Source organism: Macaca fascicularis, chromosome X (assembly GCF_037993035.2).
Source record: "Macaca fascicularis isolate 582-1 chromosome X, T2T-MFA8v1.1".
Taxonomy (NCBI): domain Eukaryota; kingdom Metazoa; phylum Chordata; class Mammalia; order Primates; family Cercopithecidae; genus Macaca; species Macaca fascicularis.
The window spans coordinates 45726967-45750650 of record NC_088395.1 but is presented as its reverse complement, the minus strand read 5'-3'; the positions used below and the strand labels follow the sequence as shown (position 1 = coordinate 45750650).

General features: G+C 38.6%; 1 pseudogene; it reads left to right on the top strand.

The window, feature by feature from the left end:
* LOC102114851 (keratin, type II cytoskeletal 8 pseudogene) overlaps positions 1-23684 on the top strand; it is a 78548-nt pseudogene that overhangs the window by 44363 nt on the left and 10501 nt on the right.

The following is a 23684-nucleotide window of genomic DNA, read 5'->3' as shown; positions in this document are numbered from 1 at the left end:
TCATGATAGGATTAGTGCTCTTATAAGAAGAGATCAGAGAGCTAGCTCTCTCTCTCTCTCTGCTGTGTGAGGACATAACATTAAGGCAGTCATCTACAAGCCAGAAAGAGGGTACTCACTAGAACCTGACTATGTTGGCACCCTGATCTTAGACTTCCCAGCCTCTAGAACTGTGAGAAATAAATGCCTGCTGTTTGAATCCCCCAGTCTATAGGGTATTTTGTTACAGTAGGCTGAGCTAAGACAGAAACATACCAGGTTTTAATTTTTTTCTCCCCCCTGAGTATCCTAGACTCATAGATATTATATAGTTTGAAGGAAACTTACTAAGCATCTATTTTAATTTTCTCACTTTAGAAATGAGGCAACCCAAGTTGTTTTCTATTTTAACTGTCATCAAGTCCTTTCCTCTCCTCTCCTCTCCTCTCCTCTCCTCTCTTCTCCTCTCCTCTCCTCTCCTCTCCTCTCCTCTCCTCTCTTCTCCTCTCCTCTCCTTTCCTTTTCTTTTTTCTGAGACAGAGTCTCACTCTGTCGCCCAGACTGGAGGGCAGTGGCATCTGCAACCTACGCCTCCTGGATTCAAGCAATTCTCCTGCCTTAGCCTCCTGAGTAGCTGGGATTACAGGCACCCGCCACTGGGCCTGACTAATTTTTGTATTTTTAGTAGAGACGGGGCTTTGCCACGTTGGCCAGGCTGGTCTCAAACTCCTGACCTCAAGTGATCTGCCCACCTCGGCCTCCCAAAGTGCTAGGATTATAGAAGTGAGCCACCATGCCCGGCCACTGTCATCAAGTTCTGCATATCTTTCTTGGCAATATGACAGATCTATCTCCTCTTCTTTATGTCCACTCCTGACACAACTTAACAGCTTTCACCACCTCATTTGTGAACTCCACTAGATCTCATTGTGTAAAATCCTATACAGCTCTACTTTGAGAATAAACCTCACAAAATACTACTTTTTTCCCATTGGCTTCCCTTTTAGGACACTTTCAGGGAGGCCCAATGGTCTCATCAATCAATTGCAGTCAGTCACACTTTTCCTTAGCTCTAAATTTTACCCTTCCATGTTTGACGGTGCCCAGAGAAAGCACATACATCAATCTTTACTATCTCAATGGGCTCAATCATCTCAATAATGGATCCATCAGATTTAGCTGTCCTCTTGTACACTCAGGCAACATTTCAATTTGCTGATGCCAAAATGATATCTAGTTGTAAAAGATGATCACAACTGTTGGGAAGCCTTTTTAATGGAAGAGAATGTACTTGAGTTGTCTCTGGGTGACTGAGAATCAAGTGGTAGGTGAACACAGCTGCCAGACAAGGCTTCGATGAGCCACGAAGGGCCAAATAAGCAGGAGAAGGTTAAGACAGGAAGAAAAGGGCATAAAACAGTGGAAGTGTGTGTAAGAACTGCCACCTCCAGAGGGAAACAGGATTCACTACACTTGCCTTTGATTACGCTTTGTCTACCAGGTGCTGGTTTCTCTCCTCTGCCAATTCAAATTATGTGACATCTACCAAGAAGAAAGTCAAGTCCTACTCTTCTCCCCATTGTAGCTTCAGGTATTTAGCTCTTCCATTTTCTTCCATTCCATAGTATATTTTGACTGTAGGAAACATTTGACTTGGGGTTTTATTCAATTTACTATTTTGTTATATAGACTTTTTTGCAGCATTATTGTTTGAGATATGCAAAGCCCATTTCTTTTGAACAACATTGACGTTTATGAAGTCTGGTGGTGTGTCATGTATTTTTTTGGTATCACAGCATGGTTTGACATTAAGAAAGTGCCAAAGGGATAGGCTGAGATTATCCAAATGTACTTGAGATTATCTCAATACAGACAAGATATATTTAACATATATAAATATATACAGGTGTAAAAATTTCCTTCAGTGTAAAATTCTCTTCAACATAATAAATTTAATATGTGAAGTATTTTATTAATAAAATTTAGCATTGTGTAGGTGTTAAAAATATAAACACCCAAATCGTTTTAAAAAGCAGAAATTATATTTAACATTATTTTCACCAATAGGTGGGCAAGGACTTAGGTACTCTGGTCACACACGATTTCTCTTCCATGAAAATTTATTGTATATATATCACCAAAGCAGTTTCAAATTAGGTGGTCAGTCAAATCATGAAAGTAGCCTTGTTATGTAATTTTAACAGTTTGATGGTACTCCTTAAAATGAGATTCTGCCTGGAATATTACATTTTATAATGTCTTCTTTGCATTATTAACTACAACATCTGTGGAAGCATATTCTATGAATTGATGTTAATGAGTCTTACATTTAAAAGGAATTTCTTAGGTCAAACATGTTTGGGAACGTTAAACAGACATCTCAGTGCCTTTTATATATTCATGTGCATTTTGATTCTCCAAGAAGAAATATGTTACGTTCCTCAAACTACTTCAAATCATGGCTTGATGGAGCCTAAGCTAGTCATGGGGACAGGCTGCATGTAGAGACAGAGATACCTAGAGAAATCCAGTTGTTCTAGCTATCCAAGCACTGACACCAGACATGTGAGTAATGAAATCATCTTAGACATTCTAACTCCAGCTGAAGTGATGTGAAGAAGAATCAAGTAGTCCAACCAATAACTAGAGCTATATTCCCAGAATTATGGCCCCAGAACAGCCATGCCACCCTTCCTCAGCCATTCAAGCCACTTCAGCCAAGACCATGGACCAAGAATTTGTGGAAACCAGAGAAAATAATTTTCAAGATGGTGCTATTCACGTTTTTCTTTTTTGATTCTTATCCGGGATAACATGAACAAAAGCACTTTTTAAAAATCTGTCTCTGTGCCATCTACTTAACCTACCCTGTACGGCCAGTGAAAAGGAGATATTTTGTAGGCCCCTGAATGAAAGGAATTTCAAGGGAGGGTAGATAGATACTTAAGGTCCATAAAATCTAGACTCTTGAATGCTTATCTCTTTAATCATGTTTCTTTTTCTTCTTCTTTTTAGTTATTCAGTTAAATATCCAAGGCTATATTTCTCTCAAGACTGATATATATATAAATTTTTGGCAAGATTGATGATAAAAAGCAAAGATACAAAAAAGGATGATAAAGAATGCAGATATTAGAAAAATTATAAAATGATGTTTTGAAAAACTTTGCCAATACATTTCAAAATTTAGGTAAAATATTTACATTCCTAGAAAGTTGTCTTAGTTCATTTTGTGCTGCAATAACAGGATACCTGAGACTGAGTAATTTATGATGAACAGAAATTTATTGTCTCACAGCTCTGAAGGCTGGGAAGTCCAAGACTGAGGGGCCGACATCTGGCAAGGGCCTTCTTGTCACATCATCCCATGGAGGAAGGGCAGTGAGAAGTGAGAGAGAGTAAGAGGTGGAACTCGCAGCCTTAAGCCTTCTTTATAGTGACATTAACCCATTCATGAGGATGGAGCCCTCATGACCTAACCATCTCTTAAGTTCTTACCCCCACAACACTGTTGCATTGGTGAGTAAGTTTCTGACACATGCTTTTTGGGGGACACATTTAGTTTAAACCACAGCAGAAGATATAATCACTAAAATTGACTCAAGACATAAAATGCCTAAATTTGTAGTTACAAAACTCTTCTCACAAAGAAGACACAAGGACAACACAGTTTTATAGGTCATTTCAATAAACTACAAATAACAAATATACTTATATAACCAGTTCCAGGGAGAAATTTTCCAATTTTTTTAGGAGACTAGTATAAGCTTGATATCAAAACCTTACCCTGATAACATGAGAAAAGAGAGTTATAGTGCTATCTCATTGATTAATACAGATACAAAATCATAAATAAAACATTATTAAATAGAACACTATAATATGTAATAAAGATTGTACAACATGACCGAAGTTGGCTTATCCCAGCACTGTAAGGTTGGTTTAAATCTAATAAAAAGTTCATATTAACAGATTAAATAAAAAGTTTTTTAATCCTCTGAATATATGTGAAAAACTGTTTAATGTAATTCAAAAACCATTCCTGATATAAAAAATTATTAAAGTAGAAAGATAAGATAAGGCCGCTAATCCCATAAAGGGCATTAAAGAAAACTGAGAGCAAACTTTATACTTAATATAAGAATGTTGAAAGCATATTATTAAACAGTAGGAACAAGATAAAGGCCTCCGTTATCACCACTTCTATATTTAGAATTATTCCAACCAGCACAGTAAAGAAAAGGAATTAAATATGTGAAGACTCAAATAGAAAAAAAAATCATTATTTCTCTGAGATGAGATTATTGTCTTTATTGAAAACCTAATTTATTAGAATTTATAAATAATTTAGCAAGATGCCAAAATCTAAAATTAGTACTCAAGAATAAATTGCCATTATACAAAATGTATTCAAGATGAATAATAGACTTAAATGTGAAGCATAAAACTACAAATCATTTAGAAGAAAACATAAAAGAAAATATGCATGGCATTAGGTTTGGCAATGAGTTTTTAGATATGATATCAAAAGCATGACCCATAAAATAAAAAATTGATAAATTAGACCTTTCCAAAATTAAAAACATTTGCTCTGTGAAAAACATAGTTAAGAGAATGAAAAGAAATGCCTCAGAAAGGGAAAATATTTGCAAATCACATATCTGATAAAGAAATTTTACCTGTAATATACTTAAAGCACTTAAATTTGACCATAAGCAAACAAACAACTGAATTTTTAAATAATGAACAAAAGGGCCTGGCACGGTGGCTCATGCCTCTAATCTTAGCACTTTGGGAGGCCAAGGAGGGTGGATCACCTGAGGTCAGGAGTTCAAGACTAGCCTGGCCAACATGGTGAAACCCCATCTCTACTAAAAATACAACTTAACAAGTTGTTAAGTGAGTACATGTATAATCTGATTTTCTATTCCTGCATTAATTCACTTAGGATAATGGCACCCAGCTGCATCTATGCTGCTGCAAAGGATATAATTTTGTTCATTTCTATGGCTGTGTAGTATTCTATGGTGTATATATATCACATTTTCTTTATCCAATCCACCATAGTTGGGCACCATTGTTGATTCCATGTCTTTGCTATTGTGAACAGTGCTGTGATGAACATATGAATGCGTGTATCTTTTTGAAAGAATTATTTCTTTTTCTTTGGGTATGTACCCAGTAATGAGATTCCTGGGTCGAATGGTAGTTCCATTTTTAGTCCTTTAGGAAATCTCCAAACTTCTTTCCACAGTGGCTGAACTAAACTACATTCCCACCAGCAGTGTACAAGTGTTCCCTTTTCTCTGTAACAAAAAATCTGTTATTTTTTGACTTTTTAGTAATTGCCATTCTGGTTTGAGATGATATTTCATTGTGGTTTTGATTTGCACTTCTCTAATTAGTAAATCTGTGCATTTTTTTCATGTTTCTTGGCTGCTTGTATGTCTACTTTTGAGAAATGTCTGTTCATGTCCTTTGTCCACTTTATTTATTATTATACTTTAAGTTCTAGGGTACATGTGCACAACATGCAGGCTTGATACATAGGTATACATGTGCCATGTTGGTTTGCTGCACCCATTAACTCGTCATTTACATTAGGTATTTCTCCTAATGCTATCCCTCCCCCAGCACCCCACTCCCTGACAGGCCCTAGGGTGTGATGTTCCCCACCCTGTGTTCAAGTGTTCTCATTGTTCAATTCCCACCTATAAGTGAGAACATGTGGTGTTTGGTTTTTTGTCCTAGTTTGCTCAGAATGATGGTTTCCAGCTGCATCCATGTCCCTGCAAAGGACATGGAACTCATCCTGTTTTATGGCTGCATAGTATTCCATGGTGTATATGTGTCACATTTTCTTAATCCAGTCTATCATTGATGGACATTTGCATTGGGGTTGTCTTTTGCTTATTTATTTGTTTGAGTTCCTTATATATTCTGGATGTTAGATCTTTGTTACATGTATAGTTTGTGGGTATTTCCTCCCATCCTGTAAGTTGTGTGTTTATTCTGGTGATAGTTTCTTTTGTTGTGCAGAAGATCTGCAGCTTAAATACGTCCCACTTGTCGGGCAAAGGATATGAATAGACACTTCTCAAAAGAAGACATTCATACAGCCAACAGACACATGAAAAAATGCTCATTATCACTCGCCATCAGAGAAATGCAAATCAAAACCACAATGAGATACCATTTCACACCAGTTAGAATGGCAATCATTAAAAAGTCAGGAAACAACAGGTGCTGGAGAGGATGTGGAGAAATAGGAACACTTTTCACTGTTGATGGGACTGTAAACTAGTTCAACCATTGTGGAAGACAGTGTGGTGATTCCTCAAGGATCTAGAACTAGAAATACCATTAGACCCAGCCATCCCACTACTGGAGATATACCCGAAGGATTATAAGTCATGCTGCTATAAAGACACATGCACACGTATGTTTATTGCAGCACTATTCACAATAGCAAAGACTTGGAATCAACCCAAATGTCCATCAGTGACAGACTGGATTAAAAAAATGTGGCACATATACACCATGGAATACTATGCAGCCATAAAAAAGGATGAGTTCGTGTCCTTTGTAGGGACATGGATGCAGCTGGAAACCATCATTCTCAGCTAACTTTCGCAAGAACAGAAAACCAAATACCGCATGTTCTCACTCGTAGGTGGGAATTGAAAAATGAGATCACTTGGACACAGGAAGGGGAGCATCACACACCGGGTCCTATTGTGGGGAGGGGGTAGTGGGGAGGGATAGCATTAGGAGATATACCTAATGTAAATGATGAGTTAATGGGTGCAGCACACCAATATGGCACATGTATACATATGTAACAAACCTACACGTTGTGCACATGTACCCTAGAACTTAAAGTATAATTATAAAAAAAATAGGTCCCACTTGTCAATTTTTGTTTTTGTTGCACTTGCTTTTGAGGATTTGATCATAAATTATTTGCCAAAGCTTATATCCAGAAGGGTATTTCCTAGTGTTTCTTCTAGGATTCTTATAGTTAAGTGCTTACATTTAAGTTTTTAATCCATTTTGAGTTAATTTTTGTATGTGATGACAGGTGGGGGTCCAGTTTCATTCTTCTGCATATAATGAGTTAGTTATCTCAGCACCATTTATGAAATAGGGAGTTCTTTCCTCACTGCTTATTTTTGTTGACTTTGTCAAAGATCAGTTGGTGGTAGGTGTGATTCTTTATTTCTGGGTTCTGTATTCTATTCCATTGGTCTATATGTATGTTTCTGTGCCCGTACCACACTGCTTTGGTTACTGTAGCCTTTGATGTTGGGTAATGTGATGCCTCCAGATTTGTTCTTTTTGATCAGGATTGCTTTGGCTATTTGGGCTCTTTTTTGGTTGCAAGTGAGTTTTAAAATAGTTTTTTTCTTTTTTTGTGAAAAATGATGTTGGTAATTTGACAGGAATAGCACTGAATCTGTAGGTTGCTTTGGGCAGTATAGACATTTTAATGATATTGATTCTTCCTATTCATCAGCATGGGATGTTTTCCCATTTGTTTGTGTTATCTCTAATTTATTTGATCAGTGTTTTATAATTCTCATTGTAGACATCTTTCTCCTCTCTGGTTAGCTGTATTCCTAGATATTTTATTCTTTTTGTGGCTACTGTGAATGAGATTGCATTCTTGATTTGGTTCTCAACTTGGACATTGTTGGTGTATAGAAATGCTCCTAGTTTTGTACATTAATTTTGTATCCTGAAACTGCTGAAATTGTTTATCAAATCTAGGAGTTTTTTGGCAGAGACTGTGGGTTTTTCTAGGTACAGAATCAGATTGTCTGCAAACAGAGATAGTCTGACTTCTTTTCTTTCTGTTTGGATGACCTTTATTTATTTCTCTTGCCTGATTGCTTTGGCTAGGACATCCAGTACTATGTTGAATAGCAGTGGTGAGAATGGGTATTCTTGTCTTGTTCTGGTTCTCAAGGGGAATGTTTCCAGCTTTTGCCCTTTCAATTTGATGTTGGCTGTGGGTTTGTATAGATGGTTCTTATTATTTTGAAGTATGTTCCTTTGATGCCTAGTCTGTTGAGGGTTTTTATCACGAAGGGATGTTAAATTTTATCGAAAACTTTTTCTGCATCTATTGAGATGATTATGTGATATTTGTTTTTTATTCTGCTTATGTGGTGAATCACATTTATTGATTTGCATATGCTGAACCAAACTTGCATCCTAGAAATGAAGCCTACTTGATTGTGATGGATTGAAGTTTGATGTACTGCTGGATTTGGATTTCTAGTAGTTTGCAGAGGAATTTTGTATCTGTGCTCGTCAGGGAGCAATATACAACTATATTGGCCTGTAGTTTCCTTTTTTCATTGTGTTTTTGCCAGATTTTGGTATCTGGGTGATGATGGTTTCATAGGGTGAGTTAGGGAATAATCCCTCCTCCCTGATTTTTTGGAATAGTGGTATAAGTGGTCACTAAGAGTGGCACCAACTCTTCTTTATATATCTGATAGAATTTGTCTGTGAATTCACCTAGTCCTGGGCTTCTTTCGATTGGTAGGGTTTTTAAAATTATTATTACTGACTCAATTTCAGAACTTGTTATTGGTCTGTTCAGAGTTTTAATTCCTTCCAGATTCAGTGTTGGGAAGTTGTGTGTTTCCAGGAATTTATCCATTTTCTGTAGGTTTTCTTGTTTGTGTGCACAGAGGTGTTCAGAGATACTCACATCTCTGAGTAACTTCTGTGTTTCTATAGAATTGGTTTTAATGTTGTCTTTGCCATTTATGATTGTGTTTATTTGAATCTTCTCCTTTGTTTCTTTGTTAATCTAGCTAGTGTTCTATTGATCTTGTTTATCTTTTCAAAGAACCAATTTTTGCTTTTATTGATCATTTGCATAGATTTGGGGGTCTCAATTGCATTCAGTTCTGTTCTGGTTTTAGTTATTTCTTTTCTTCTGCTAACTTTGGGGTTAGTTTTTGTTTTTCGAGTTCCTCTAGGTATGATGTTAGACTGTTGGTTTGAGGTGTTTCTAACTTCTTGATGTAGGTGTTTAGCACTATAAACTTTCCTTTTTACACTACTTTTGCTGCATCCCAGAGATTTTGGTATGCTGTGTCCTGGAAAATAGTAAAATGGTTTTTGACTGGAAATTTTATATCTAAAGACCAAAAGAACTATAAATAAACATTGTATTCTGGTTGGGAATTTTTTTCACATAAGGTTAAGGGTTAGCATTTCTGAAACTACTTCATATGCATAGTAGGATTGATCAAATAAGTAACTACATTAAAGTAAATGAGCCCACAAAACAGAGCCTGCATTGCCAAGACAATCTTAAGCCAAAAGAACAAAGCTGGAGGCATCACACTACCTGACTTCAAACTATACTACAAGGCTACAGTAACCAAAACAGCATAGTACTGGTGCCAAAACAGAGATATAGACCAATGAAACAGAACAAAGGCCTCAGAAATAATACCACACATATACAACCATCTGATCTTTGACAAACCTGACAAAAACAAGAAATAGGGAAAAGATTCCCTATTGAATAAATGGTGCTGGGAAAACTGGCTAGCCATATGTAGAAAGCTGAAACTGGATCCCTTCCTTACACCTTATACAAAAATTAATTCAAGATGGATTAAAGACTTAAGTGTTAGATCTAAAACCATAAAAACCCGAGAAGAAAACCTAGGCAATACCATTCAGGACATAGGCATGGGCAAGGACTTCATGTCTAAAACAACAAAAGCAATGGCAACAAAAGCCAAAATTGACAAATGGGACCTAATTAAACTAAAGAGCTTCTGCACAGCACAAGAGACTACCATCAGAGCAAACAGGCAACCTGCAGAATGGGAGAAAATTTTTGCAATCTACTCATCTGACCAAAGGGCTAATATCCAGAATCTACAAAGAACTCAAATAAACTTACAAGAAAAAAAACAAACAACCCTATCAAAAAGTGGGCAAAGGATATGAACAGACACTTCTCAAAAGAAGACATTTATACAGGCAACAGACACATGAAAAAACTATCACTCATCGTCACTCACCGTCAGAGAAATGCAAATCAAAACCACAATGAGATACCATCTCATACCAGTTAGGATGGCGATCATTAAAATGTCAGGAAGCAACAGGTATTGGAGAGGATGTGGAGAAATAGGAACACTTTTCACTGTTGATGGGACTGTAAACTAGTTCAACCATTGTGGAAGACAGTGTGGTGATTCCTCAAGGATCTAGAACTAGAAATACCATTTGACCCAGCCATCCCATTACTGGGTATATACCCAAAGGATTATAAATCATGCTACTATAAAGACACATGCACACGTATGTTTATTGCAGCACTATTCACAATAGCAAAAACTTGGAACCAACCCAAATGTCCATCAATCATAGACTGGATTAAGAAAATGTGGCACATCATATACACCATGGAATACTATGCAGCCATAAAAGAGGATGAGTTCATGTCCTTTGTAGGGACATGGATGCAGCTGGAAACCATCATTCTCAGCTAACTTTCGCAAGAACAGAAAACCAAATACTGCATGTTCTTACTCATAGGTGGGAATCGAACAATGAGATCACCTGGACACAGGAAGGGGATCATCACACACCGGGTCCTATTGTGGGGGGCTGGGAGGGATAGCATTAAGAGATATACCTAATGTAAATGATGAGTTAATGGGTGCAGCACACCAACATGGCACATGTATACATATGTAACAAACCTGCACGTTGTGCACATGTACCCTAGAACTTAAAGTATTAAAAAGAAAAAAGCTAATGAGCCCAGATTTCACACTGTCAAAGAAAGAAGTTACAAGTAAATGGAGGGGTGGGGGAGGACAGAATGAATCCTGTGGTGCTACAGTAGTCAGAGATATCAGTTGATATCAGCTCATGTTGATAGATAGATATAAATAAAAATAGAGATAAAAATAAATATAGATGCATATTTGTATACATGGGTTTGAGTGTGTGGGGGTTTGTAACTTTTTAGCTCTGAGAGATTCTAGAAGCAGTAATATTTCAATAGTAACAGGTATACCCAGCACCAAGGTCTTCGTTTTAAAATACCACCTTTCAATAAAAGGAACCACAGCTCATTGGAGAATGGCTAATTATAACGCTAAAGGAAGGAAAATACCTTATCCATTTTGTAGTATTAGAAAGTAAGGAAGGGCTAAAAATGGGAGGGGGTTAGAAGTGGAGGCATGTCATAAGAACACAGGAGCCAAACTGAAAGAGGGTCAATAACCAATTGAGGAACACAAAACTAATGATAATAATGATAGTGTTGGGTTATAACTCTAAGGATAAAATTATCCATGAGTCCACCTTGATATAAATAAATGATCAAAGCTATGAAAAATGGGGAAGAAAGGACAAATCTTCATTAAAGAATAATTTCAATTAATGAGTATAAAAGAAATGAAGAAAACAGATTATCAGCATTAGAAACACCACAGTGATAACTGTTGTAGGTAGTATCTGTTGATGAATGCTAAATTGGTGGACAAAACTTTAAGGAGAAAAGTGTATTTGTATAGTCTCCAAGTATTTCTCCCCAATTTAGTAATTACTCTGGTGGACTTAACACATTACCACAATTTTTTTTCATACTCCTTCCTCAAGGAGGTGGAGTTTAATTTCTTCCCCTTGAATGTGACTGAACTTAATGACTCACTTTTAACAAATTGAACACGGAAAAAAATAATGAATTCACTGTGAAGAAACCTGGCAGACACCACCTTAACCAAATAATCAAGTCTAATATCACCAATGATAAGTTAATTCCATGTACTCCTTGAAATGAGGTAATGAGAAGGGCACTTTCCCTTATGCTGAATTCTTCCTCCAAATCTATAACTCAAGTCTAATCTTGAGATAACATCTTACAAATCCAAATTGTGAAACAGTCTATGAAATACCCAGCCAGTACTCTTTCAAAAGCGTTAAGGTCATGAAAGAGAAGCAAAACCAAGAAGCTGCTACACATTGGAAGAGACTAGGGAGACAACGTGATTAAATACAAGGTGGTACCCTGCATGTGATCTTCAAACAGATAAAAAGACATTGGCAGAAAAACTGAGAAAATCTAAATAACACATATAATTTAGTTGACAGTATTGTACTAATGTTAATTTCTTAGTTTGATAATTGTGCCATGGTTATGTAAGATGTTGTATTAGTCTGTTTTCATGCTGCGGACATGAGAGCATTCCATGCTTTCTGACATACCCGAGACTGGGATGAAAAAGAGGTTTAATGGGACTTACAGTTCCACATGGCTGGGAAGGCCCAGAATCATGACTGGAGGCAAAAGGCACTTCTTATATGGCAGTGGCAAAAGAAAATGAAGAGGAAGCAAAAGCAGAAACTCCTGATGAACCCATCAGATCTTGTGAGATTTATTCACTATCACGAGAATAGCATGGAAAAAAGACCAGCTCCTATGATTCAATTGTCCCTCCCACAATATGTGGGAATTCTGAGAGATACAATTCAAGTTGAAATTTGGGTGGGGACACAGACAAACCATATCAGATGTGAACATTAGGGGAGGCAGGGTGAAGGCATATGGGAATTCTATATGCTATCATTGTAACTCTTCTATAAATCTAAAATTATTTCAAAATTCAAAATTCAAAATTTCAATAACATTTCTATATTCCAGTGACAGAAAATGAACTTAGCATTAAAACCCTACAGTTCCTAGAAATAAAAGTAGTTAAAAGGATGTAATATATTTATTGTGGAAATAAAATACTATATTGAAAGTCATTTAAAAAGTTCTAAGTGGAAACTGTAGTCATGGGTAGGAAGACTTAATATTGTGGTGATATCAATTTTCCTCCAGTTGATCAACAGATTCAGTGGAATTGCAACCCAAACCCAGCAGGCATGTGTGTGTGTGTGTGTAACTTGACAAAACGATTTAAAACAAATATGAAAAAACAAAGTGTAAAAATAGCCAAGACACCCCTAAAGAGAAAATATCCTTACTGATACCAATAATTAGCTATAATACTTATGGCACTGTATATAGTATTGTTAAAATGATAGACTAATAGACAGAATAAGATGCCTAGAAACAAACCCTGCCCAACTTTATACTGCCTAAAAGGAAGATATCAATATAAGGACACAGAAAGATTTATAGCAAAAGGATTAAAATGTATACACCAAAAGAAAATAAAGTAGCCAAAATAATATTATACAGCATGCAATTCAAGGCATGAAGGATTGTTTGAGATAGAGACATTTCATACCAATAAATAGGAGAAACGAATAAAAGCTATTATTGTATACACCCAGTAATATACCTGAAAAGTATATAAAGCAGAAATGTACAGAAATGGAAAAATCCATAATTAACATTAACAAACTTATCAGTGCCTGATAGTACAAGCAAATGAAAAATAAAACAGTAAAGATATAGCAGTTGCTCACCAAGAAGCAGCTTCTCTGCTCCTTCTGGAATCTCCACCTGGTTCAGCCTGCCTGCCTCCACTCCTGCCTCCACCACGTCCACCAGGGTGACCCAGAAGTCCTACAAGATGTCCACCTCTGGCCCCCCGGCCTTCAGCAACTGCTCCTAGACAAGTGGGCCTGGTGCCCGCATCAGCTCCTCAAGCTTCTCCCCGAGTGGGCAGCAGCAGCTTCCGGGGTGGCCTGGGCGGAAGCTATGGTGGGGTCAGTGACATGGGAGGCCTCACCACCATCACAGTCAGCCAGAGCCTGCTGAGCCCCCTTCACCTGGAGGTGGACTCCAACATCCAGGCTGGGCACACCCAGGAGAAGGAGCAGATCAAGACCCTCAACAGCAAGTTTGCTTCCTTCATCAACAAGATACAGTTCCTGGAGCAGCAGACCAAGATGCTGGAGACCAAGTGGAGCCTCCTGCAGTAGCAGAAGATGGCTCAGAGCAACATGGACAACATGTTCCAGAGCTATATCAACAACCTTAGATGGCAGCTGGAGACTCTGGGCCAGGAGAAGCTGAAGCCTGAGGCGGAGCTTGGCAACATGCAGGCATGCAGGGGCTGGTGGAGGACTTCAAGAACAAGTATGAGGATGAGATCAATAAGTGTACAGAGATGGAGAATGAATTTGTCCTCATCAGGGATGTGGATGAAGCTTACATGAACAAGGTAGAGCTAGAGTCTCGCCTGGAAGGACTCACTGACGAGATCAACTTCCTCAGGCAGCTGTGTGAAAAGGGGATCCGTGAACTGCAGTCCTAGATCTCAGACAGGTCTGTGGTGCTGTCCATGGACAACAGCCGCTCCCTGGACATGGACAGCATCATGGCTGAGATCAAGGCGCAGTACCAGGAGACTGCCAACCGCAGCCGGGCTGAGGCTGAGAGCAGGTACCAGATCAAGTATGAGAAACTGCAGACGCTGGCTGGGAAGCACGGGGATGACCTGGGGCATACAAAGACTGAGATCTCCGAGATGAACATCAGCCGGAACATCAACCGGCTCCAGGCTGAGATTGAGGGCGGGCTTCCCTGGAGGCTGCCATCGCAGACGCCAAGCAGCGTGGGTAGCTGGCCTTTGAGGATGCCAACGCCAAGTTGTCCGAGCTGCAGGCTGCCCTGCAGCGGGCCAAGCAGGACATGGTGCGGCAGCTGCGTGAGTACCAGGAGCTGATGAACGTCAAGCTGGCCCTGGACATCGAAATCGCCACCTACAGGAAGCTGCTGGAGGGCAAGGAGAGCCGGCTGGAGTCTGGGATGCAGAACATGAGCACCCATAGGAAGACCACCAGCGGCTATGCAGGTGGTCTGAGCTTCGCCTATGGCGGCCTCACAAACCCCGGCCTCAGCTACGGCCTGGGTTCCAGCTTTGGCTCTGGTGCGGGCTCCAGCTCCTTCAGCCGCACCAGCTCCACCAGGGCCGTGGTTGTGAAGATTGAGACCCGTGATGGGAAGCTGGTGTTCCAGTCCTCTGACATCCTGCCCAAGGGAACAGCTGCGGCAGCCCCTCCCAGCGAGCCCCTCCTGTGGCTGCCCCAGAGCCCGGGAGGCAGGTTGCTGTGCAGGGGAGCACAGGGAACGGGAGGGAGGCTCACCTGAGGCTCAGCCTTAGCCCTCAGCCCACTCACGGGGGAGTTTACTGCCCGAGGACCCCCCTTGCCCATGCCTCCAGCTACAAAACAATTCATTTGCTTTTTTTTTTTTTTTTTTTGTCCATAATAAAACCTCAGTTAGCTCTGGAAAAAAAAAAAAATATATATATATATATATATATATAGCAGTCAAGAATAACAAAATTAATACAATTGAGTTAATTGACATGTATACAAAACTGTGGCAAACAATAGAATACACATTTTTATCAGTGAACTTGGACTATACCAAAAGTGACCATATTCTGGGTTTTCAAAGTCCCAATAAATATTAAATAAATGAAATAATTCAAAATGTGTTCTCTGACCCTAGTTAAGATAGAAATCAATAATACAAGATAATCATAAAAATCCTAAATTTGGAAATAAAACAATATACTTGTTTATGAGTCATGATCCGAAAAATAACAAAAGAAATTAGCAAGTTTTACAAAATTGACTTATAATGAAAACATGACAAATAAAAATGTGGGAGATGCAGCTATAGAGTTTAGAGGAAAAGTTATAGTTTTATTTACGTATATTAGAAAAGATTAAAGGCAAAAATTCATGATCTAAGCTTTTATCTCAAAAAGCTAGAAAAAGACCATCAAATAAAATCCAAGGGAAATAGAAGGAAGTAAAAATAAAGACACTAGGAAAATGTTGTGAAATAAAAAATTAATATAGAACAGAAAACATGAAAATAGGCAAAAGTGATGTCTGAAAAGATTAACAAAATTAATAACATGCCAGTAAAACTGTTCGAGAGAGGAAACACATTACTAATATTAAAAATAAAAAAGTAAACATTAACTATAGATCTTACTAACGCTAAAAGAAAACTTACTACTAATATATTTGACACTTAAGTGAATAGTAAATTCCTTAAAAAACACCATGTACCCAAACCGACACTAAAAACATAAGAAAATTTGAGTAGTTTTATACTTGTTAAAACAATTGAATCCACTAGTGAAAGGCTTCCCATAAAGAAAACTCTAGATCCAAGTGGCTTCACTCGCGGATTGTGCCAAATATGTAAAGAATTAATAATACCAATTGTAACCAAACTCAAAGAACAGAAAAAGAAAAACTGCTTCCCACTTCATTCTGTTGTTGAAAGTCAGACATAATATAAATAGTCCTATAGTGTAAGCTTTTATATTAATCTGGCTGGGAGTTGGGCTATCTTTAATGTTTATGGTGGCTGTAGGTGACAAAGGCTTCAAATTCCGTTAACGTCCTTGTTTCTGTCTCCTTTGTTGACTTTGGGTTTCCCTAAGTACTCCTACTCAGAGAGAGTCTGTATCTTACAGCTTTTTCTGCTATAATGTATTTTACCCATATTTGTTTTTTATTGAGGTATAATTTAGGTAAAATAAAATGCCCAGATTTAAGATGACAGTTCTATGTGTTTTGATGGATTTATACACCCAGAAAATTGTCACTCTAATTAAGACATGAGACATTTCCATCACCTCAATAAATTTGTTTTGTGTTTCTCTATATTCAATTCTTGTCCATATAATCTACTTTTATTATTGGGGAGCATATTAGTATATAGAACGAAAGTATTCTATAATCGTATGATGAAATCTCAGCCTTTTGGTGGGCCTGTGTTCCTGGACACTGTCCTTCACAAGTGTTTCTTCACTTTTCCCTCCCTGTTAGGTAAGACAGGAAGGTTAGAGGAAAATAGAGGGGGATCAATACCCTTTTCCCAGGTGGGATAAGGCTCTGGAAAAGCCTGTTTGTCCTTGGAGATGCCTTTGCTATGGAGCATACCTTGGGTTTATTTCATAAAGATTTATTTTCTTCCCCTGCTCTATCCCACCAGAACCAGTAAGGGAGAAACTAATGAGGTTTTTGGAAATAGAATCCATGAAAATATGAGGGCCCTACTAAGATGGTGGTCCCAGAAGTTTCTCAGTCTCATGCTAGTTCACACTCAGCTTCTCGCAATTTGTCAAAATTACCATCGAAATTACTATTTAAGTGTTCCTAACAGTTTATGGTTCCAAGTGGCTTCTGCTCCAGATTCACAAATATTAGCTGTACTTCTCTGAATTTGCCTGTCTCTCCCAATTTCAGAGTGGTGGTCTACCTTGCAACTTCAACTCTCTGATAGGTCCAGGAAAAATCATTGATTTTCAGTTTGTTCAGGCTTTTCTTATTATAAAGATGGAAGTGACAACTTCTAAGCTCTTTATGTGTTGGAGCTGAAACCAGAGGTTTCCAATTCATTTTATGATATGAATATAACCATGATACAGAAAAACCTGCAAAAGACTTTACAAGAAATGAAAATTAATGTCAGGTCATCTCCATGAACATGAATGCCAACATTCTAAACAAAATATTAGCAAATAAAATCCAGATATATGTATAAAAGTTAATGCGCCATGGCCAATGAGACTTATTCCAAGAAAACAAGACTTTAACATTTAAAAACCAATGTAATTCAACATATTAACAAATAACTGAGAAAGTAAAATGATCACTACTCCTTAAAAACCTAAGTTCTTGAAGCCTTTCCCAGCTTCATGTGGTGTTATTTCGTACCTTCTCAGAGGACGTTGGCTTCTCTTTTCTCCAAAAAGATTGATTGCCTTTGGCTGGGGCGCCAATCCAGTTAGTGATGGTCAGGATGAAAGGTTTGGTTACCTTTGGCACACATGGCATGGACCAGAGCTACATGATAGGGAAAGAACTGCTTGAGGAAGTTACAACTTAAATACCTGTAGGGGTTGGGGTGGAGGAGGTCCTAGTGAAAAGTGAGCTTATTTGCACCCCAGCGTCCCTGAGAAGCTCAGCACTTTCTTTGTTGTATGACATCCCATGTAACAGTAAGATGTTTCCAACAAAATAGCAGCCAAATGTTTATAACAGACTCTTGGAAAAATCCACGTAGACTTCATGCCAGGGTCTCAAGCAAAACATGCTCAAAACTGTCTGCACCTCTCCTCAAATAGATCCTGCCATCTGACTTCTCTCTTCCTCCCACTCACCCCGGACTGCAGACTTGATCTCTTCTACATCATCTCCCTCCTACCCTACATACAATCGTTTGCCCTCAAAACTTCTATATTCATCAGCTTTTTCAGTCTCAATGCTGGTGTCTTCATTTAGTTTCCTATATGATTAAGTGAACTCATTCCTAAAGGTATATGTTTAGAATGTAACCAAATCAATTGTACTCAGGTTAATTTGTTTCCATACATTTGTAATAGGTTAAGAATCATTGTGGAAAAATTATTGTGGCAGAAGCAATATAGCAGGTTAGCATCTGTCAAGTCAGTTGGGAATCACTGGTTGGAATGAAAAAAAAAAGGACAATCCTCACCATGTGAAGAAATAGTAACCTCTTGTTCCTTAACAATTCCCTAGGTCATCCCCAGGCTATCCCCTGAAATAGTGACTCAATCCTAGTCCTAATCTCCACATCTCTTGCCACCAAATCCTAGACAAATCCATATCAGAACCCACAACTACAAATCACATCTGAGGACACCCCATTCTGATGAACCTATGAGACAAAGCAGGGACGCCTCTTAGTGGCCTGCCATGCACTCCCACCCCCACCCCCCCAAGCATGGAAATAAAGGAAAATCTTGCGTTCCTTCAAAGGAAGTTCTGGAAATTCTATCTAGCTAGCCCTGAGAATTAAATGAGCAACTTGATAAGCAAAAAGGTAATAGTAGCTTAAAACAATAGCCAAGGAAGTTAGAGTCATGAGATGTTTGTTTCCCTATAGAAACTAAAGGTAATATCTTAATGTATGTCCCTAAGCTGTTTTTCAGAAACCCAGATCCCCACAGACCTCCATCAAACAGATCTGCTGGTAGGCAGACCTCAGATAAGGGGGAACTAAGGACTGAACCCTGACCACCATTCTATGTTCTGAAGTCCTTCCTGAGGGTTTGAGTCCTCGTGGGTGAGGAAGTTACACCCACGAGTCAGAGCTAACATTCCTTTAGGGTGATCACAAATTTTTAAACAAAGCTTCTCTTCCTTAACCAATTGCAAATCAGAAAGTCTTTGAATCTGCCTATGATCTATAAACCCCTGCTTAAGATGTCGCCCCTTTAAGGCCAAACCAGTGTATAGTTTCCATGTCGTAATTTATAAGCTTGCCTGTAACTTCTGCTTTCCTGAAATTTTCCCCTGTCTTTGAAAACTCTTACTTGCAAGCCACTGAGGAGGTTGGGTCTTAAGCACGAGCTGCCCAATTCCTCCTTGTGTCCTGCAAATAAACACCCTCCTTTTCCTGCTGCAAACCTCAGTGTGGATGTTCGGCCTTACTGTGCTGGATGGGCAGGCCCCAGTTCAATTCATTTCAGTAACACCTGTAACTTTTACACCTTGGAATTATTGCAACCAACTCCTCCCTTGATTAATAGTACCACTTTTATCTCTATTAAAGGTCAAGCTTTTAAAAAGTTTCCACCTTGTACATTTTCTTCATTCAGGCACTTCTTTTAATCCTGACATTATTACATTTTAGCTAACTAATTATTGATACTTTCTTTTCCTGACATTGTTCACCTCTGGTTTTCCTCTTATCTCTGTAGGAGATGGATTCTCCTCTATTGGCCCATTGATAGAGTTCCCACAGGTCCAAGTGTGATCTTATGCTTTCTCTCCAATATGTGACTCTCTTTTAGTGTTTTTTGTTTTGTTTTGTTTTGTTTTGTTTTTAGTTAGTAGTTCCACCAAATTGGACGTGATAGAAACCCAGGAATAATCTCTGGCACCTCCATCTGTGTTACTCTCCATGGTCAATCCCTCAACAAGTCCTCTGAATTTTCCCTCCTATACTCATCCACTTCCATCTGTCTCCTCTGCTCCCATACTAGACCAAGCTATAATCATTTATTGCCTGGACTAATAGAGTAGTCTCTTGAAAAGTCTCCTTGAAGAACTACAAACCACTGTTGAAAGAAATGGAGATGATACAAACAAATGGGAAAACACTCAATGTTCATGGATAGGAAGAATCAATATCATTAAAATAGCTACACTCTCCAAAGCAATTTATAGATTCAATGCTATTTCCATTAAACTACCATGACATTTTTCACAGAACTAGAAAAAACTATTTTAAAATTCATATGAAATCAAAAAAGAGTCCCAATAGCCAAGGCAATCCTAAGCAATAAGCAAATCTGGAGGCATCATGCTACCCAACTTCAAACTATTCTACAGGGCAACAGTAACCAAAAAAGCATGGTGCTGGTACAAGAACAGACACATAGGCCAATGGAACAGAGAAGATAACCCAGATATAAGACTGCACACCTACCACTATCTGGTCTGACAAAAACAAGCAATGGGGAAAGGATTTCCTATTCAATAAATGGTGCTGGGATAACTGGCTAGCCATATGCAGAAGATTGAAACTGGACCACTTCCTTAAACCATATAGAAAAGTTAGTTCAAGATGGATTAAAGACTTAAATATAAAACCCAAAACTATAAAAGAAAAAACAACAACAACCCTGGAAGACAACCTAGGCAATACCATTCAGGACATAGGCACAGGAAATGATTTCATGACAAAGATGCCAAAAGCAATCACAACAAAAGCAGATATTGACAAATGAGATGTAATTAAACTAAAGAACTTCTGCACAGTGAAAGAAACTGTCAGCAGAGTAGAAAGACAACCTGGGAGAATGGGAGAAAAATTTTGCAAGCTACGTATCCAACAAAGATCTGATACCCAGCATCTATAAGGAACTTAAACAAACTTACAAGAAAAAAAAAAAAAGCATTAAAGAGTGGTCAAGGACTTGAATAGACACTTCTCAAAAGAAGACATATGTGTGCCAACAATCATATGAAAAAAACCCCAACATCTATATACCCAAAGGATTATAAATCATGCTACTGTAAAGACACATGCACATGTATGTTTATTGCAGCACTATTCACAATAGCAAAGACTTGGAACCAACCCAAATATCCATCAATGATAGACTGGATTAAGAAAATGTAGCACACATACGCCATGGAATACTATGCAGCCATAAAAAAGGATGAATTCATGTCCTTTGCAGGGACATGGATGAAGCTGGAAACCATCATTCTTAGCAAATTATCACAAAGACAGAAAACCAAACACCGCATGTTCTCACTCATAGGTGGGAATTGAACAATGAGAACACTTGGACACAGGGTGGGGGGTTGGGGGAGGGATAGCATTAGGAGAAATACCTAATGTAAATGATGAGTTGATGGGTGCAGCAAACCAAAATGGCACATGTATACCTATGTATCAAACCTGCACATTGTGCACTTGTACCCTAGAACTTAAAGTATAATAATAAAAAAAACCAGCATCACTGATCATCAGAGAAATGCAAATCAAAACCACAATGAGATACCATCTCACACCAGTCAGATGGCTATTTTTAAAGTCAAAAAAATAATGGATTCTGGTGAGGTTGTGAAGAAAAAGGAACACTTATAGGCTGTTGGTGGAAATGTAAATTAGTTCAGCCATTGTGGAAGATGGTGGCGATTCCTCTAAGACCTAAAGATAGAAATACTATTCCAGCAAGCAATCCCATTACTGGATATATATCCAAAGGAATATAAATCATTGTATTATAAAGACACACACATGCGTATGTTCATTGCAGCACTATTCACAATAGCAAGGACATGGGATCAATGTAAATGCCCATCAATGATAGACTGGATAAAGAAAATGGCAGATATACACCATGGAATACTACATAGCCATAAAAGAGAATGAGATCATGTTCTTTGCAGGCACTTGGATAGAGCTGGGGGCCATCATCCTTAGCAAACTAATGCAGGAACAGAAAACCAAATACTGCGTGTTCTCACTTATAAGTGGGAACTAAATGATGAGAACACATGGACACAAAGAAGGGAACAACACACACTGGGGCTTTTCAGAGGGTTGAGAGTGGGAGGAGGGAGAGGATCAGGAAAAACGACTAATGGGTACTAGACTTAATACCTGGGTGATGAATAATAGGTACAACAAACCCCCATGACACAAGTTTACCTATGTAACAAACCTGCAGTTGTAGCTCTGAACTTAAAAGTTAAAAATAAAAATAAGAAGAAAAAAAGAAAAGTCTCCTTGAACCTAGTCTCTCCACCTTTAATTTATTCACCACAATTCATACAGAACAATCACTAAATGAGAATCTGGGCATGTAGTGTCTCCCCAAATAACTTTCACTGGCTACTCATTGTTCTGCATATAAGGCTATACAAATGAAAGTGACATGGTTTTCAAGGCCCTGATGATCTGACACTTCAGTTACCCTTCCAGCCATTTTCTCCTTCACTTCTTGTAGTCTAGCCACACTAACCTTATTTCTGTGCCTGGAATGTGCCATAATATCTCTGCCACAGAGCCTTTGCACAGCCTGTTTTGCTTTGTCTGATACGTTGTTTCTTTCTTTCAAATACTTCAGAGCTCAGGTCAAACTTTACTTCCTGAGGGAAACCAGGTAAAAATGCTTTTCACATCAGAATACAAGCCAGAAGAGGGCTACAGAGCAGGGAAGGGGTCATTTGTAGGATCTTTGTTGTCTTCTTCTCTACGTATCTTTTATTGGCAGCTCCATAGCTCTACTTTCCAAAACCCTCCGTGTCTCCTCATATCCATATTTGAGAAACACAAGTCTGCAGTTCTGCATCATTGCCAAGCTCTGGTTGACAACCGACTTGAGTTTGAGACATAAAGAAAAACAATGAATTCCTTCATTTCATTGTTCCTATTGACCCTGGTATCAAGGAGTTTTTATTCTTTTTATTTATTTATTTATTTTTGAGACGAAGCCTCGCTCTGTCACCCAGACTGGAGTGCAGTGGTGCGATCTCGGCTCACTGCAAGCTCCGCCTCCCGGGTTCACGCCACTCTCCTGCCTCAGCCTCCCCAGTAGCTGGGACTACAGGCGCCCGCCACCACCCTCGGCTAAGTTTTCTGTATTTTTTTTTTAGTAGAGACGGGGTTCACCGTGTTAGCCAGGCGGGTCTCGATCTCCTGACCTCGTGATCCGCCTGTCTCGGCCTCCCAAAGTGCTGGGATTACAAGCGTGAGCCACCGCGCCCGGCCGAGTTTTTATTCTTATAGGCTCTGGGAGTGAAAACCAAGAAGTTTCCTTTTTCAGCCCTTGTGGACACAGAACTCCAACAGTTCAAGGTTTTATGGACATAGAACTCCAACAGTTCAGCGTCGGTTCTAAATTTAGAATTGCTGAAGTTAGAGTGTTTTGTTAGTCTGACAAATACAATATTCTCCTGAGACTAACATTTAGAGCTTACATATTTTTTACCATTCACAAAATGCTATAGGCAATGACTGCTATTTGGTTTGGGACTTTTAGTAGTGAGTTTTTAAAAACTCTCAAGTCACTCTGACTTTGACCCTCTCCAGTCAAAGGCATGACCAATGCATTTTAGTTCACCAGAACTTACCATTCTCCCCAGGCTGTTCTGTCTTAGATTTCATTTGGATTCTCTCCAGAGTTTAGTGTTTAAACTGCCATTTATGGGAACACATTTTGCTAATTGTGCTCCTATTT